Source organism: Girardinichthys multiradiatus, chromosome Y (genome assembly GCF_021462225.1).
Source record: "Girardinichthys multiradiatus isolate DD_20200921_A chromosome Y, DD_fGirMul_XY1, whole genome shotgun sequence".
Classification (NCBI taxonomy): Eukaryota; Metazoa; Chordata; class Actinopteri; order Cyprinodontiformes; family Goodeidae; genus Girardinichthys; species Girardinichthys multiradiatus.
In genome coordinates, this window is record NC_061818.1 from 21,485,062 (window position 1) to 21,503,209 (window position 18,148).

General features: G+C 40.8%; 1 long non-coding RNA gene and 1 pseudogene across 1 annotated transcript; both read left to right on the forward strand.

Moving 5' to 3' along the window:
* The first annotated feature begins 225 nt into the window (after positions 1 to 225).
* On the forward strand, positions 226 to 17,498 carry LOC124864138 (annotated as a pseudogene).
* Positions 13,610 to 14,601, forward strand: LOC124864396. Its single transcript, XR_007037300.1, has 3 exons — positions 13,610 to 14,284; positions 14,369 to 14,449; positions 14,528 to 14,601. It is a non-coding gene; the product is annotated as an uncharacterized LOC124864396 (long non-coding RNA).
* Positions 17,499 to 18,148: the final 650 nt, after the last annotated feature.

Consider the following 18,148-nt stretch of genomic DNA (forward strand, 5'->3'; position numbering starts at 1 on the left):
AAAAAGTGGGTCTCGGTCCGGTTGTTTGGTCCGGACCGGGGTTCGCTTGGGTGTATTCACACCTGCCCAAAAGGTCCGGACCAAGGGGGGAAACGAACTCTGGTCCGTTTAAAGCGGACCAAAAGTGGCAAGTGTGAATACACCCTAATACTGCACATCATCTTGAAGAAACCATGCCTGTTGTGAAACATGGTGGTGTCCGCATCATGCTGTGGGGATGCTTTTCTTTAGCAACAGACTTGAGACTTGGGCATTAGTTCACCTTCCCACTGGATTTTAGAACCATAATACAGCCAGAACTAAAATTAATATAGTTCAGCTCAAAGCATATACGTTGAGATGCTGTTAGATATCAAAATTGTATTTCAATTCACTCCCCATCCAGTCTGACTAAGCTTTAACTGTTGGTCTGTCACAGAAAATCCAGTATGGGGTTGTCCCATAAAAAGAAAAAGTGCAAGGGGTATAGATACTTTTACATAGGGACTGTAGATAAATTACTGCTTAAAAAATCTTTACATTACTAATCTCAAATCTTCGATAACATTTAAAACGTGTTTTAGCCATTTTAAAGTTATTTAAAAAACATTTTTAATTTGGCAAAAAGCTGTAACAGAGAAATGTGCCACAACGCAATTAAGTAGTACCTTTATTTTCCCATTTACCGTGGTCCACTCTAGTCTTGCATGTAATAATCTTTTGTAGCTATCGTCAATCAAAAAGGTGGAAACAAAGTATCGAAATACAAGCCCCAGAATGTATGGTGGCACATCATCCAATAAGAACTGCGCTCCAACTGAGCGCTTAGTTTTTAGCCAATAAAATCCAAGGAAACTGAACGACTACAGGAAATGTCGCAACACTCATCCTCAGTCCTGCAGTCAATGAAAGCTAATACATTTGAGCAGTCTTACGGTTATTGTTGTACTGATAAAACCTGTGTCAGCCCCATTTTCTGTCTCCGGCTGTGGTGTGCTCAGTGTAGAAGTTCATGACGGTTGTTGACGAGGTTTCTTTAGCGCCCATCATGCCTGTCCGAGCAGAGTGCCGCTGTCCACCCGGCGCGGCCTGTCCATCCTCGGCCTGTCTTGTTCCACCCGCACCGATCAACACCCACCAGCCCGGGGTGGCCTCCTCTCTGCTCTACAGCGGCGCGCAGTACCGGGGTTATCAGAGGAGCAAAGGAAACTCCTACGATGTCGAAGTTGTTTTACAGGTAATTTAAAAAATATTGATATTATTTAACCCAAAATTAGCTTAACCTTTGTTGAGTTTTTTATTTTTAAGTATTATTGTTTTGTATGTAAACTAGATAGTAGTTTTTGACACCTGTCTAAAAAGCTTTACATTCTGTGCAGGAAGTTATGCAAATAATTAGTAGTATTTTAGCGGCAGGTGTTTCATTTAATAGGAAGGAGAGTAGATTTTCAAATGTAGAATTTAATGCATGCTAGCTATAGCGTTTAAAAAAGGTTAGCCTGTGTTTAAATCCTACCTTCTGCTGTTTTTGCACTATACATTAGCACTTTTTTGTGGCCCAGTGAGACATGACTAAATGCAACTTAATCTGTTTGCGCTGGACAGCATGTGACGATGGACGACTCATATTTGTGTGGATACCTGAAGATCAAAGGCCTGACTGAGGTAAAGCTTTCAAACCAGGTCAGATGTAGTAAGACTGACCTTTGTGCTTCCAAATGCTGAGCACTGACTGGTTCATGCTTGCTCCAGACAAGCTGAATCAAGAGCGTGGTTCAATTGGATCAATTTGAGACCAGTTGCATTACCGGTCCGGATGTAAAGCTGTCTGTGGAAGATGTTAATGAGTAACGGTTACATTTGAAGGTTTATGATTGGAGAGCAGATATTATTTCTCCTTTCTGTATAGAAAAGCACTCTTCATTCATTTGATGTTATATTGCAGCAAGTTATGGGCTTATCTTGATGATGGGAGGTTAGTCATCAGCATTGCATGACGTGTCCAGTGCTTTCTGTTCAGGTATCATTTTCACATGAATTCTAAAGGTTTTACAGTTAAAACCAGATATTCAGTGAAATGGAGGCACACCTGTGGATGTATTTTAGGGCAACACCTCACACATTGCTTCATTGTGTGACAAATTAGGAAAATCCAAAGAAATCAGCCAAGACATCCAGACGAGAACTGAGGATCTCACCAAATCTGGTTCATTACTGATTACAGTTTCCAAATGCTTGAAATTTCCACATTCTTCTTTTGAAACAGTTATGCCTGGTTCACACAGCAATATTTTAAAATGGTATTTAATTTGAAAACCCGAGAGACCCCACACATGATGATTAAAAAATCGTAGATATAACAGGTTTGGTTCTACAGTGTGTGATGTGCTGCCACACGGCAAGCACAATACACCTCAAACGAACAGATTTTACTCACTAACATTCCGGTATCAGCCAGGAAATCTCACAAAACCTCTTGAGTTCAAACGTGAGTTCAGAGCAGTTCACCTTCATGTTTCCATCGCCTCCCTTTCTGATTGGCTACACGTCACGTTCAACAGGCTGCGTACTCGTTTGTCCTCGGGGAACACCCCGCACGTTAGAATATAGGGCCAAGACAATCCAACATGTTGAATTTTTCCGATTTGAGTTTGAAGCGGTCCTGACGTCCTTCCGAGCAGACTAGATCACTCTTAACACATGACACACAGCAGGAATATCTCATAAGATTATCTTTTTAGAGCCATCACCATGATCGGGGCATGTCGAAAGGGAGGGATCGGGTCAGAAATCGGCATAAGAATCCTGCCATGTCCAGCCATCATACTGTCCAGTAATGAGACATTGTCTGTGTCACAGAGATGAACGTGTTATGGGGCAAAATTTATGTATAAACCCCGGAACCAAAGGAAAAGACCCAGTGAGGATCCTGGCTGAAGCCAGTAAGAGAAAATCCTTATCCACATTAAAACAAGCTGAAATGCCATTCCTGGAGGAAGAAGTCATTACTGTGAAAGCCAGATTACAGTTTGGAAATGCACCATGGGACAAATACCTCAATATTTGGAGACATGTCCTGTTGTGTGAGGAAACCTCTTGGCTTTAATGCTCATTGTACATGTGGAGGAAAAGGGAGATGCTTACAAGCCTGAGAGTACAATCCCAACTGTGAAGTACAGAGATGGCAGCATCATGCTGTGGGGTACTCTGCTGTAAGAGGGACTGCTGTAGTTTGGACAAACAATGGATTTACTAGAATTGAACATTATGTTGGAATATCGAAGGAACACAAATTGATCTTCCAGATAGACAGCAACCCTAAGCATACAGCCAAATTAGTTCCAAACTGAGTGTTTTATTCTGGCATCACAACGGCTTGGTTTTCATCCCATTGACCAGCTTTCGGTAGAGCATATAGAATAAGTGCAACAAGGTGGCCTATAAACCTGACTCCAGTTCTGTCAAAAAATCTGCCAAAATCTATTGTGAGGATTTATGCTGTACTGTCACTTTGTATTTTTCAGGTTTGGATGAGTGTTAAAACAAGGACTTATAATTATGCAGCTTGCGTGTGGAGAGTCTGAATTGTCGGCCTGAAAAATGTGTGGGAATATTACGCTCCATAAGCAACATTAAGCTCTTTTTTTTTTTCCTTTTTATGTGTGGTAGGAGTTTCCCACTCTTACAACGTTCTTTGGTGGTGAAATAATCAGCCGCAGGCGGCCTTTTTTAATGCGGAAGTGGGATGCAGATGAGGATGTTGACAGAAAGCACTGGGTATGTCTGTCCAGGTTGTTTTTATTTGTTTTTTAAACAACTTTTATGTTTTAATAATGAAACATAAGTCACATATGTTATAATTATTTTTTTTTTTTATTTAATTTACACTGCAGTTGAGAAATGTTTTGAAGCTCTATTTATTGCAACATTAGGTCCAAATTTCCATCACTGGTCACTGTTCATGCTGAATATGGGGTTCCACCTGAAAATGCCTTAAAATAATATGGTTGCTGTCCGAAACTTGCATATACTTATAAAAGGAGTTCAGAACGTCTCATTAGCTTTGTGCCTTTTTAACACCTTATTCGAAACTGTATATTTCCAGGTTGTAAAGGGATATACAGAACATAATGTTAAGGATTTTTCCGAGCAAGAATTAGGTTTACAAGTTTGAATTTATAGTGGATATTCTCTGATATGACGATGAAAATACTGTACAGGCTCACGTGTGGACACACATTCACCTAGATGTTTCCAAAGGTTGAGCCGTTTGGCCAAAGTAACAGTAAGAGTCAAAAGTAAGGTAGTCATGCTGTGGGACTGTTTCACTGTCGGAGGTACTTGTGCAAAAGTGGATGGAAAAATAACAGGATTACCTTTTGAATTTTTTTCATCTTGACCTCGAATCAACATATTGCTGAAATGGTTACAATCATAACACATGGTTATGATACCAAACATGCATATGAACAAATCACTTTTAGTACCAAAAGTCACTGGTTTGGGGTTTATTACTAAAAGCAAGCAGTTGAAGCTAGAAAAGGAGACATCTTAACACAAAATCTGAAGAGTCTTTCTATGTTTGAGTACAGGTCCTTCTCAAAATATTAGCATATTGTGATAAAGTTCATTATTTTCCATAATGTCATGATGAAAATTTAACATTCATATATTTTAGATTCATTGCACACTAACTGAAATATTTCAGGTCTTTTATTGTCTTAATACGGATGATTTTGGCATACAGCTCATGAAAACCCAAAATTCCTATCTCATAAAATTAGCATATCATTAAAAGGGTCTCTAAACGAGCTATGAACCTAATCATCTGAATCAACGAGTTAACTCTAAACACCTGCAAAAGATTCCTGGGGCCTTTAAAACTCCCAGCCTGGTTCATCACTCAAAACCCCAATCATGGGTAAGACTGCCGACCTGACTGCTGTCCAGAAGGCCACTATTGACACCCTCAAGCAAGAGGGTAAGACACAGAAAGACATTTCTGAACGAATAGGCTGTTCCCAGAGTGCTGTATCAAGGCACCTCAGTGGGAAGTCTGTGGGAAGGAAAAAGTGTGGCAGAAAACGCTGCACAACGAGAAGAGGTGACCGGACCCTGAGGAAGATTGTGGAGAAGGGCCGATTCCAGACCTTGGGGGACCTGCGGAAGCAGTGGACTGAGTCTGGAGTAGAAACATCCAGAGCCACCGTGCACAGGCGTGTGCAGGAAATGGGCTACAGGTGCCGCATTCCCCAGACCTGGGCTACAGAGACGCAGCACTGGACTGTTGCTCAGTGGTCCAAAGTACTTTTTTCGGATGAAAGCAAATTCTGCATGTCATTCGGAAATCAAGGTGCCAGAATCTGTAGGAAGACTGGGGAGAAGAAAATGCCAAAATGCCAGAAGTCCAGTGTCACGTACCCACAGTCAGTGATGGTCTGGGGTGCCGTGTCAGCTGCTGGTGTTGGTCCACTGTGTTTTATCAAGGGCAGGGTCAATGCAGCTAGCTATCAGGAGATTTTGGAGCACTTCATGCTTCCATCTGCTGAAAAGCTTTATGGAGATGAAAATTTCATTTTTCAGCATGACCTGGCACCTGCTCACAGTGCCAAAACCACTGGTAAATGGTTTACTGACCATGGTATCACTGTGCTCAATTGGCCTGCCAACTCTCCTGACCTGAACCCCATAGAGAATCTGTGGGATATTGTGAAGAGAACGTTGAGAGACTCAAGACCCAACACTCTAGATGAGCTAAAGGCCGCTATCGAAGCATCCTGGGCCTCCATAAGACCTCAGCAGTGCCACAGGCTGATTGCCTCCATGCCACGCCGCATTGAAGCAGTCATTTCTGCCAAAGGATTCCCGACCAAGTATTGAGTGCATAACTGTACATGATTATTTGAAGGTTGACGTTTTTTGTATTAAAAACACTTCTTTTATTGGTCGGATGAAATATGCTAATTTTGTGAGATAGGAATTTTGGGTTTTCATGAGCTGTATGCCAAAATCATCCGTATTAAGACAATAAAAGACCTGAAATATTTCAGTTAGTGTGCAATGAATCTAAAATATATGAATGTTAAATTTTCATCATGACATTATGGAAAATAATGAACTTTATCACAATATGCTAATTTTTTGAGAAGGACCTGTATGTTTAGATTAAAGCTGCAATGTTATAATTGCAAAGTCCTGCTTGGATGCGATATATAGTAAGCCTAGGGCTATGTATTTAAACTCTGCTTTCTAATATTAATTTTGGCCACTTGGGTGTAGTTGGAGTGTCTGTGTGCAGTTATTATGATTAAGGCCATTTGGAGACTATGTGACTGAAAATAATTAGACTGGTGACAAGCAACAACATTTGGCATCTTTTTACCTACGTTTTGGAGTGTCAGGATGTGATGACTTGTCATACTTACATGGCAGATGGCTGATTAAAGAAAATAAGTTTTAGATCATGTGCTTGTACTCTTTGATTCCCATATTGCCTTTTCTTTTCTTAGGGGAAGTTTCAAGCTTTTTACAAACACGGTAAAACCTTTAACTCAGACAACTTTGACTACAAAACACTGGAAAACAGTGACTACATCTTCATGAAGTGGAAGGTGAGCAGGGTTTTACTTCACTTGTTTTTTTACTTTTTGCGAAATACGGTCCGGCTTCATCTCCTGTCGGTCTTTCAGGAGCAGTTTCTTGTTCCAGACCACACAATCAAAGACATTAGCGGTGCCTCCTTCGCTGGTTTCTACTACATCTGCTTCCAGAAGTCCACAGCCACCATTGAGGGCTACTATTACCACAGAAGCTCAGAGTGGTAATCAAAGTAAAATTTCCACCCAAAATATCTTGTCTTTTTCTGAAACAGCTGTCCATGTAAGCTTTTTGTTTCATTTCTGCAGGTACCAGTCACTTAGTCTAAACCACATTCAGGAGCATAGTATGCCTATTTATGAATTCCGGTGATGTAAAGAACATCTGGGTGAAGAGATGGCTCTTACCGCCCTGCATTTAACTGGGACATAAACGCCACACACTGATGGATGACCCGTTGTCCTCTTTGGGAGGAAACTAACAAGTAGCCAGGTGCTCTTGTTGTGACAAAGCAAAGCACGGATTGAAGAAGAGTTGGACTGGTGAAGATTGATGAGACACGAACAGTTGAGACCGAGCTTCTTATGAGGAAAGACAATAATTGGTTTCTTGGTTGGCTTTTTTTTTTTAATTTTTTGCCATTTAATGTTTTTTGCTCTCTGTGTTATTGAACATCATGATAGATCACAGTAGATTGTTGATTGTGGAGACACGTTGCACTTTTAGTGAAGGTTTGCAGAGAAAAAGCTAATTTTGTTCAACAGCAATGACAATAATTCTTATATTTAATAGAAAATATGTTTATTTACCCAGAGAGATTTATTGGTGGTTTATGCCTTAAGGATTGTATTGCAACCAAGAATAAGAGAAGTTTGTTCAATGCAAGACGATGAAGAATGTTTAGTTGAAGTGAAACAGCTGAAAGGGTTCCTGCCGGATCAGAACGGGTCATCGATAACCATCTTTTCCTCAAATGGTTTTCTATGCAAGCCAATGAACTGTAGTGGAAAGATTTTCACTCGCCTTTTAAAATCTTAATTTAATATAATTCAGGCTCCTGTTTTATTTGAACTACAATTAATAATTAAATGAGCTGTCAAATAAGATGTTTCTGAAACCCAAAAATGAGAGATTTCTGGGTTTGGGGTAAGGACTTTGACAAGGAAACAGTGAATTTTCCCTTGTGTGGCGTTAGACTATTTTATTAAACACTCGGAGCTTCAGCTAAGGTGGGGGCACCTTGTGAGGCCTGAAAGTAAGCAGGAGTGAGCAAAACCTAATTTCTTATAAGTAAAATATGTTGCCTTATGCTTTCAAGTGCTTGTGAAGCTTTTCTCAAAGAACATCTTGGGCTGGGATTTTATTTAATGTAAATGATTGGAAAATATCTCATGTTGGAATGCTTTATGTTTTCCTGAACAGGGATGATGTAAGGGTTAAAGTGCATTTGGCTGGTCTAAAGCAAGTTGAGGTTTAAACCAGTCAAATAAAATGCATACATCACAATCATAAAATATTGCTTTTTGTTTTTATTTATTATTCATCATGCAGCAGAAAACAGAAGATGTGCAATAGAAAAGAGCAAATATTCAGGAGTGTACAGGTCCTTCTCAAAATATTAGCATATTGTGATAAAGTTCATTATTTTCCATAATGTCGTGATGAAAATTTAACATTCATATATTTTAGATTCATTGCACACTAACTGAAATATTTCAGGTCTTTTATTGTCTTAATACGGATGATTTTGGCATACAGCTCATGAAAACCCAAAATTCCTATCTCACAAAATTAGCATATCATTAAAAGGGTCTCTAAACGAGCTATGAACCTAATAATCTGAATCAACGAGTTAACTCTAAACACCTGCAAAAGATTCCTGAGGCCTTTAAAACTCCCAGCCTGGTTCATCACTCAAAACCCCAATCATGGGTAAGACTGCCGACCTGACTGCTGTCCAGAAGGCCACTATTGACACCCTCAAGCAAGAGGGTAAGACACAGAAAGAAATTTCTGAACGAATAGGCTGTTCCCAGAGTGCTGTATCAAGGCACCTCAGTGGGAAGTCTGTGGGAAGGAAAAAGTGTGGCAGAAAACGCTGCACAACGAGAAGAGGTGACCGGACCCTGAGGAAGATTGTGGAGAAGGGCCAATTCCACACCTTGGGGGACCTGCGGAAGCAGTGGACTGAGTCTGGAGTAGAAACATCCAGAGCCACCGTGCACAGGCGTGTGCAGGAAATGGGCTACAGGTGCCGCATTCCCCAGACCTGGGCTACAGAGAAGCAGCACTGGACTGTTGCTCAGTGGTCCAAAGTACTTTTTTCGGATGAAAGCAAATTCTGCATGTCATTCGGAAATCAAGGTGCCAGAGTCTGGAGGAAGACTGGGGAGAAGGAAATGCCAAAATGCCAGAAGTCCAGTGTCAAGTACCCACAGTCAGTGATGGTCTGGGGTGCCGTGTCAGCTGCTGGTGTTGGTCCACTGTGTTTTATCAAGGGCAGGGTCAATGCAGCTAGCTATCAGGAGATTTTGGAGCACTTCATGCTTCCATCTGCTGAAAAGCTTTATGGAGATGAAGATTTCATTTTTCAGCACGACCTGGCACCTGCTCACAGTGCCAAAATCACTGGTAAATGGTTTACTGACCATGGTATCACTGTGCTTAATTGGCCTGCCAACTCTCCTGACCTGAACCCCATAGAGAATCTGTGGGATATTGTGAAGAGAACGTTGAGAGACTCAAGACCCAACACTCTGGATGAGCTAAAGGCTGCTATCGAAGCATCCTGGGCCTCCATAAGACCTCAGCAGTGCCACAGGCTGATTGCCTCCATGCCACGCCGCATTGAAGCAGTCATTTCTGCAAAAGGATTCCCGACCAAGTATTGAGTGCATAACTGTACATGATTATTTGAAGGTTGACGTTTTTTGTATTAAAAACACTTTTCTTTTATTGGTTGGATTAAATATGCTAATTTTGTGAGATAGGAATTTTGGGTTTTCATGAGCTGTATGCCAAAATCATCTGTATTAAGACAATAAAAGACCTGAAATATTTCAGTTAGTGTGCAATGAATCTAAAATATATGAATGTTAAATTTTCATCATGACATTATGGAAAATAATGAACTTTATCACAATATGCTAATATTTTGAGAAGGACCTGTATCATGAAGAGAATGTTTTGATTTCATGTTGAGCCATGTGGACATGGAAGTTGAATAAAATATTTTATACAAATTTTGGAACTCCAGATTATTATCTGTTGGATTTAAGGTATTTTATGGAATAACATTAATGACCTATTTAATAAACGCATCTCAATACATTAGCAGTTAAACATGCAGGACATCTCATACAGGAAGAATACACCCTTTACTGAGGACCGTTAAATGGTTCATCTCCTTAAAAAACATAAACCTTCACAAAATAAATTCAGATCTTCAGATCAAATTTATTCTCACCTGATCTGAAATAGTTTTTATCTGCTACCACTAGATGGCAGCAGCTACAAAGTCAACCCAGGAACCGCCAAGGCTCAAGTCGGCCATGAATTGGAGACTGTTGGGACACCAGTGCCACCATATTGGAGCCGGTATTACAGGGGTTGGACAATGAAACTGAAACACCTGTCATTTTAGTGTGGGAGGTTTCATGGCTAAATTGGACCAGCCTGGTAGCCAGTCTTCATTGATTGCACATTGTACCAGTTTTGCTCAAATATTGAAATGCACACAACATTATGGGTGACATACCAGAGTTCAAAAGAGGACAAATTGTTGGTACACGTCTTGCTGGCGCATCTGTGACCAAGACAGCAAGTCTTTGTGATGTATCAAGAGCCACGGTATCCAGGGTAATGTCAGCATACCACCAAGAAGGACGAACCACATCCAACAGGATTAACTGTGGATGCAAGAGGAAGCTGTCTGAAAGGGATGTTCGGGTGCTAACCCGGATTGTATCCAAAAAACATAAAACCAAGGCTGCCCAAATCACGGCAGAATTAAATGTGCACCTCAACTCTCCTGTTTCCACCAGAACTGTCCGTCAGGAGCTCCACACGGTCAATATACACGGCCGGGCTGCTATAGCCAAACCTTTAGTCACTCATGCCAATGCCAAACGTCGGTTTCAATGGTGCAAGGAGCACAAATCTTGGGCTGTGGACAATGTGAAACATGTATTGTTCTCTGATGAGTCCACCTTTACTGTTTTGCCCACATCCTGGAGAGTTACGGTGTGGAGAAGCCCCAAAGAAGCGTACCACCCAGACTGTTGCATGCCCAGAGTGAAGCATGGAGGTGGATCAGTGATGGTTTGGGTTGCCATATCATGGCCCAATACTTGTGCTAGATGGGCGCGTCACTGCCAAGGACTACCGAACCATTCTTGAGGACCATGTGCATCCAATGGTTCAAACATTGTATCCTGAAGGCGGTGCCGTGTATCAGGATGACAATGCACCAATACACACAGTAAGACTGGTGAAAGATTGGTTTGATGAACATGAAAGTGAAGTTGAACATCTCCCATGGCCTGCACAGTCACCAGATCTAAATATTATTGAGCCACTTTGGGGTGTTTTGGAGGAGCGAGTCAGGAAACGTTTTCCTCCACCAGTATCACGTAGTGACCTGGCCACTATCCTGCAAGAAGAATGGCTTAAAATCCCTCTGACCACTGTGCAGGACTTGTATATGTCATTCCCAAGACAAATCTATGCTGTATTGGCCGCAAAAGGAGGTCCTACACCATACTAATAAATTATTGTGGTCTAAAACCAGGTGTTTCAGTTTCATTGTCCAACCCACATCACTCTGGAATGAGAAGACTGACCAAGAAAGAAGTCCCTGCTCAAAAAACAGTATACCTCTTGTACCGATCATGCAAGAGCCAGTTAACATGTAATTTAACAATTTGGAAAATATTTTTCACATAGGCCAGCTTTTTACTGTTAATAAACAAAATTATCATTTGAAATGTACATGTATTTACTAAATTATCTTTATCTGATATAAAAATGTGTTTGATGATCTGTAGCATTTAATAAGGCAAAATCTATAAGGAGACATGTACCATTTGACAGCACTGCACACATGACCTGCTACTTAATTTTAGGATTTCATTAGAGAGTAAATAAAAGTAAAGTGAGATTTATTTAACTGCTTTTCATGCATGTACAGATTTACATCGTCGGTGATTCATTCTAAAATTAATTTCTGTAGACATGAGAGATGAGTGGGACATGATTGGGTTAATTGGCTGTAATTTGAAGGTCCTGGGTTTGACTCCTGGCCAGGTGTCTTTCTGCATGGAGTTTGCATGTTCTCCCAATGCAGACTGACAACCTGTCCAGGGTATACCTCGCCTCTCAACTGTAGATGACTTGAGAGGGGCACCAGCTCCTCTGCAACCCTGTATGGAAGAAGTGGGTATAGAAAATGGATGGATAGTTGTACAGGTCCTTCTCAAAATATTAGCATATTGTGATAAAGTTCATTATTTTCCATAATGTCATGATGAAAATTTAACATTCACACTAACTGAAATATTTCAGGTCTTTTATTGTTTTAATACGGATGATTTTGGCATACAGCTCATGAAAACCCAAAATTCCTATCTCACAAAATTAGCATATCATTAAAAGGGTCTCTAAACGAGCTATGAACCTAATCATCTGAATCAACAAGTTAACTCTAAACACCTGCAAAAGATTCCTGAGGCCTTTAAAACTCCCAGCCTGGTTCATCACTCAAAACCCCAATCATGGGTAAGACTGCCGACCTGACTGCTGTCCAGAAGGCCACTATTGACACCCTCAAGCAAGAGGGTAAGACACAGAAATAAATTTCTGAACGAATAGGCTGTTCCCAGAGTGCTGTATCAAGGCACCTCAGTGGGAAGTCTGTGGGAAGGAAAAAGTGTGGCAGAAAACGCTGCACAACGAGAAGAGGTGACCGGACCCTGAGGAAGATTGTGGAGAAGGGCCGATTCCAGACTTGGGGGACCTGCGGAAGCAGTGGACTGAGTCTGGAGTAGAAACATCCAGAGCCACCGTGCACAGGCGTGTGCAGGAAATGGGCTACAGGTGCCGCATTCCCCAGACCTGGGCTACAGAGAAGCAGCACTGGACTGTTGCTCAGTGGTCCAAAGTACTTTTTTTCGGATGAAAGCAAATTCTGCATGTCATTCGGAAATCAAGGTGCCAGAGTCTGGAGGAGGACTGGGGAGAAGGAAATGCCAAAATGCCAGAAGTCCAGTGTCAAGTACCCACAGTCAGTGATGGTCTGGGGTGCTGTGTCAGCTGCTGGTGTTGGTCCACTGTGTTTTATCAAGGGCAGGGTCAATGCAGCTAGCTATCAGGAGATTTTGGAGCACTTCATGCTTCCATCTGCTGAAAAGCTTTATGGAGATGAAGATTTAATTTTTCAGCACGACCTGGCACCTGCTCACAGTGCCAAAACCACTGGTAAATGGTTTACTGACCATGGTATCACTGTGCTTAATTGGCCTGCCAACTCTCCTGACCTGAACCCCATAGAGAATCTGTGGGATATTGTGAAGAGAACGTTGAGAGACTCAAGACCCAACACTCTGGATGAGCTAAAGGCCGCTATCGAAGCATCCTGGGCCTCCATAAGACCTCAGCAGTGCCACAGGCTGATTGCCTCCATGCCACGCCGCATTGAAGCAGTCATTTCTGCAAAAGGATTCCCGACCAAGTATTGAGTGCATAACTGTACATGATTATTTGAAGGTTGACGTTTTTTGTATTAAAAACACGTTTCTTTTATTGGTCGGAGGAAATATGCTAATTTTGTGAGATAGGAATTTTGGGTTTTCATGAGCTGTATGCTAAAATCATCCGTATTAAGACAATAAAAGACCTGAAATATTTCAGTTAGTGTGCAATGAATCTAAAATATATGAATGTTAAATTTTCATCATGACATTATGGAAAATAATGAACTTTATCACAATATGTTAATATTTTGAGAAGGACCTGTAATTCCACATAAAAACTCAGAGGCGTTCATGTTTTACTTTATGTGTGTTCCTTGTGTAGATTGTAGAGCTGCCAAACAGGAAAATAATTGTCTTCATCATCTTAGATGGTGTACAAAAAATCTATTTTTAAAGAGTGTATTTAATGGGGAATTATTTTAACCACTCTCTTCTTATAAGGACACGTGGATGTTGAGAAATAGTAAAGTGATCCTGTGTTTGAGTCTACATTCCTTTGTCATTTGTAATTTGTTTCACTTGTTTTTTAGAGTCAGCCAACTCGAAAGAGAATTAAACTGCCTTCTGTTGTCAACTACAATAAAAAGCTAGACATTTTCTCAGACCATGACACCTCCAGTCCAACCTGTCAGCTCCTAATAAGCTAAACTTTTTGTGTCTTTAAGGTGCATTTCTCATTGTCAACCATGCAGGCTTTGGGACGCTGCAGGAATTCCCTATATGCAGATGATCACTGATTCACTATCAAAGAGGCTGTGTGAGCTGTCCAGCCACGCCTGTCTCTAGAGGAGGAAATATAAATCCACCTGCAGGACGTCTCCTGTGCATTCTTGAATGAGACTGAGAGGCTTCTGTTGCAGCTCGTTTCTCCACAGTATTTCCTTCCAGTCATCATGGAGCGTGAGTGTTTTCCCATCAGCATCCGTTTAACTGGAGTCCTCCGCAAGGAGAAGATCAAAGTAAGGAGAGATGAAGTCCTTACCTTTATGAAATTATTTTAAGGGGATTTTCGGCTTTTATTAATATCGCATATCTTCCTCCAGATGTACATAACTTCTGTGCTTTGGTCGGATCAGAATGAGATTGTAGTTTATAGAAGTTTTGATGATTTCAGGAAAATGCATGTAAGTATTAAAAAACACACTATTTACTCTCTGGGATCGTGTTAAATGATTTAAATTATTTTTTGTTCTTCCTTATAGAAACAACTGAAGAAGACGTTTTCATCTGGGAGTAAAATAAATAAATCTGTCAGAATCCTTCCTAAATTTCAAAGTGTGTGAGGGTTGCTTGATGTAAATATTATATGTCCAGCTGCTGGACACAGTTGGGATTAATACAAATTTATTTTTTTTGTTTAGGCAACAAAGTGAAGCAGAAGAGCCACGGCAAGGGGCTTTATAAATCAGTGGTGTGCCTTAAGTATTTGCAGAAATACTGTAATGAGCTCCAAAGGTGCGATCAGCAGGTCTTGCAGTCTGCAGACCTAAGAAGGTTCTTGCAACCTAAGGAGAAGGAGCTGCAGCCAGAGTTCACCAAAAACAAGTAGGAGAATTTTTTATAAGAACCTGTGCAACAGTTGGAGCTGTTTAAATGCAAGCAGTGACATAGCTAAAAAAAAATTCAAAACTTAAACAAAGAAAATAAGTAAAAGTGAATATTGCAACTTCTATTAGATGCATATTTGGTTACCAGAACTTACTGACAACAAAAATGGTCCATTTTCACACATTTTGTGCATTCTGTATAAATTCTTGCTATGAGACTGATTTGTGGTGTAGCATAAATATGCATCATCACACTATATTAATGTCTATAAATTAATCTGCCTCAGAAGAAATCAAAACTTAATCTGAATAATGAAGTCTTTTCTTCCCATTGTGAGCTATCTATCAGTTTTTTTTAACTCTTCATTTTGTCTTTTTAAAAGAGTTACACATAGAAAAGACACATGAAAAAAGATCTGTTTGGAACATGAGCAGAAAAAAATGAGTGATTGGCATTCATATGTTCACACTTTTGCCAACAAGGTATTCCTTTATGTTTCCTTTTGAATAAAGGTGTGAAAAAAAACATGTTAAATTGTTTCTGTTGAATTCCCTCCAGTGTCTCAAGCTAATTAAACTGTCTTGTGTTTAACACATTATATACCAATCCCCCTCTGAAGAGTCAGTCTGCAATTCTTCTTCCTATTTACATTTCATATGCAGTGAGTTGGTACCATTACGTTTCTGCAGGCAAGCATCTAATTTAGATTTTTGATTGCACAACAAATTGTATGTACGCAGATGATAAATGCTGAGTTATTTTCTGTGTTTACTTTAGTATCATGATCATGCCCTCCGAGGACGAGCTCAGGAGCTTTGTAGGACATGACACCGGCGTTAGTGTTACCCAGCCATTCATCACAGAGACCTACAGATGTGTAGCTCCATTTGAGACCAAAGACACCAAAAACAAACCATTCAAAGCTGCTGTGGATGAGAAATTCGACATTCTCATCAAAGACATAACAGGTGAGCAACATATAACTCGAGCAGTCCTTGTAATAGTTCCAGATTCACTCAGGGATCTTATCAATGGGTGATTCTATCAAGGGTGGTGGCTTGTAGAGAATGAGGAGAAGAGGATGGCCTGGTTCCCTGCACCTTATCTGTATAAGCTAGAAGATGAGGAGGATGAAGAGGAGCTGGATGGGATATCAGACAGAGGTATCCAGACAGAAATCAATACCCTGACAACAATTGTTGAGTTAGAGAAGATAATTCCTAAAGCTCATTATGCCACCCACAGGGGCGCTTTACCAAGTCGTCAAGAGCTACAGTTCCACCAAAGATGATGAAATAAGCGTGGACATTGGCACAGTGGTGGAGGTCCTGCGGAAATCTGAAAACGACTGGTGGCTCATTAGGTAACATATTAATCCTCCTACAAGGACTTCAATGTCCTTATAGAAGATTATCATTATTATAGATGCTATTTATGAATTTAATTTGAAGTTTGTTAGAGAACATCAGTGAACAAACCGCATCATGAAGACCAAGAAACACCAGACAGTGTTAGGTTATTAAACAAACAATACCCAAAGCTTGGGACATTTTTTTATTTTTGGCCTATATGCAAAACGCTGCACATCACCCTAAAGAGAAACATTCCCACAGTGGAACATGGTGTGGCTACAGTGGCCTGCTCAAAGTCCAAACTTTAAAGACCTCTAGCTGTAATTGCAGTGAAAGTATTGACCTCTGAAGGCAATTGGTTGCACTGGCTTTTATTTGGGGGCTTCAGAGTAAAGGGGGATGCAAACAAATGCACAGCAAGTGTTTACATTTTTTTAGAAATACTGTGTGTTTGCACAACACTGTTTGTATTTTTGACTCGTGCAAAAGCACTTTGCTTTAGACAGCCCAGTACTCTTAAAGTTGCAGTTATGGTTAAACCGTGTAGGTAACTTTCCTTTGCTTCATCTCTTATGTCTTTTGACAGACACAATAGAAAAACTGGTTACATCCCAACCCTGATCCTGCAGCCCTACAGATACCCTCACATTCAGATGACGCCTCAGCATAATGTGCAAAACTCGTCCTCCTTGCTTGCCCCATCCTCTCCCTTACACCACAGCTGTTCCTATGGCAACCTGTCTCAACTTCCTAATTGCAAGCCCACCTCCCCCAACCTGACTGGCACCCACAGGTCCCAGTCTCTGAACAGGCTATGTGACGGGCCTTATCCTCAGCCTGCAGCAAGCCACTCTGTTCCAGCACAAAAACACTCCACCACTCCAACTTCTGCAATGCAGGGCCCTGCTCCGGTTATCATGGTGCAGAGTGATGGAGAGAAGACTGGCAGGATCCTCAGAGGACAGTCAGTGGACAGCTTCGAAAGCGACAGTGATAATGCCCTCTCCGTGTCTGCCAGCTCATCCCTCAACCTGAGTTACAGCGCCAATGATGAACAGCTGCAACATCCCCTCCCATGGTGGCCAGCTGTCTCAGCCCAACAAACAACCCCAAGGGTACTTTACTTCCCAGTGTCTCTGACCCCAACCTCTACAAGGGGCCCAGGTCCCCCAAGGTGCCCCCCAGACCCCAGCCCCAGGAGATTCTCACCCGTTGTACCACAGTCACCTGTAAGAATGCAACCAAAAGCAACCTGTCACACAAACTGAGGTAACAGGTCGATTAAACGTAAGTTAGGCTTTTTTATTATTACTACTCCTGTAGTAGATTGTATTCTGTGATCTTAACTGGATACACTGGTTTCATGACTGTCTTGAAACATGAAAATGGTAAAAACCAAACAGAAAATACAGATTCTGCAATAATATAAGAAAAATATAATTTCGCTTTGGTGATCAATACTTAAGGTAACCTAGCAACTGGATGTATTTTCTATACTGGAAACCTTGCATTATGTAATATAAGCATTCACACTGTGCCTAGTGCACAGGAAGAGAGGTTTATCTGCTCTTAGAGAGAAAAGGTACATGATTATGTTCCATAAGTTTATCAACTCTAATACATACTGTGCAATCTATCTGATTTCTGAACTTATTATAACTGTAGAGTATTAGTAAATATATCTTGTCGGTTTAATACTGAATGTCGTCTTTGTGTCATTCCTGAAAGAGAAATGTACCACACATAGTTCTTTCACGTTAAAAAAACAGGGTAGTAAAAAGACTCCCCTTTTATACTTATGTTTGTACTTTGCACTACTCACAAAACGTTGTACTATAACATTTGCAGGTGAACCTAATGTGACCTTCTCTAAACACGTAAATGGACAAATCCAACAGTTTAGTGTTTCGGTACTTTTTGCAA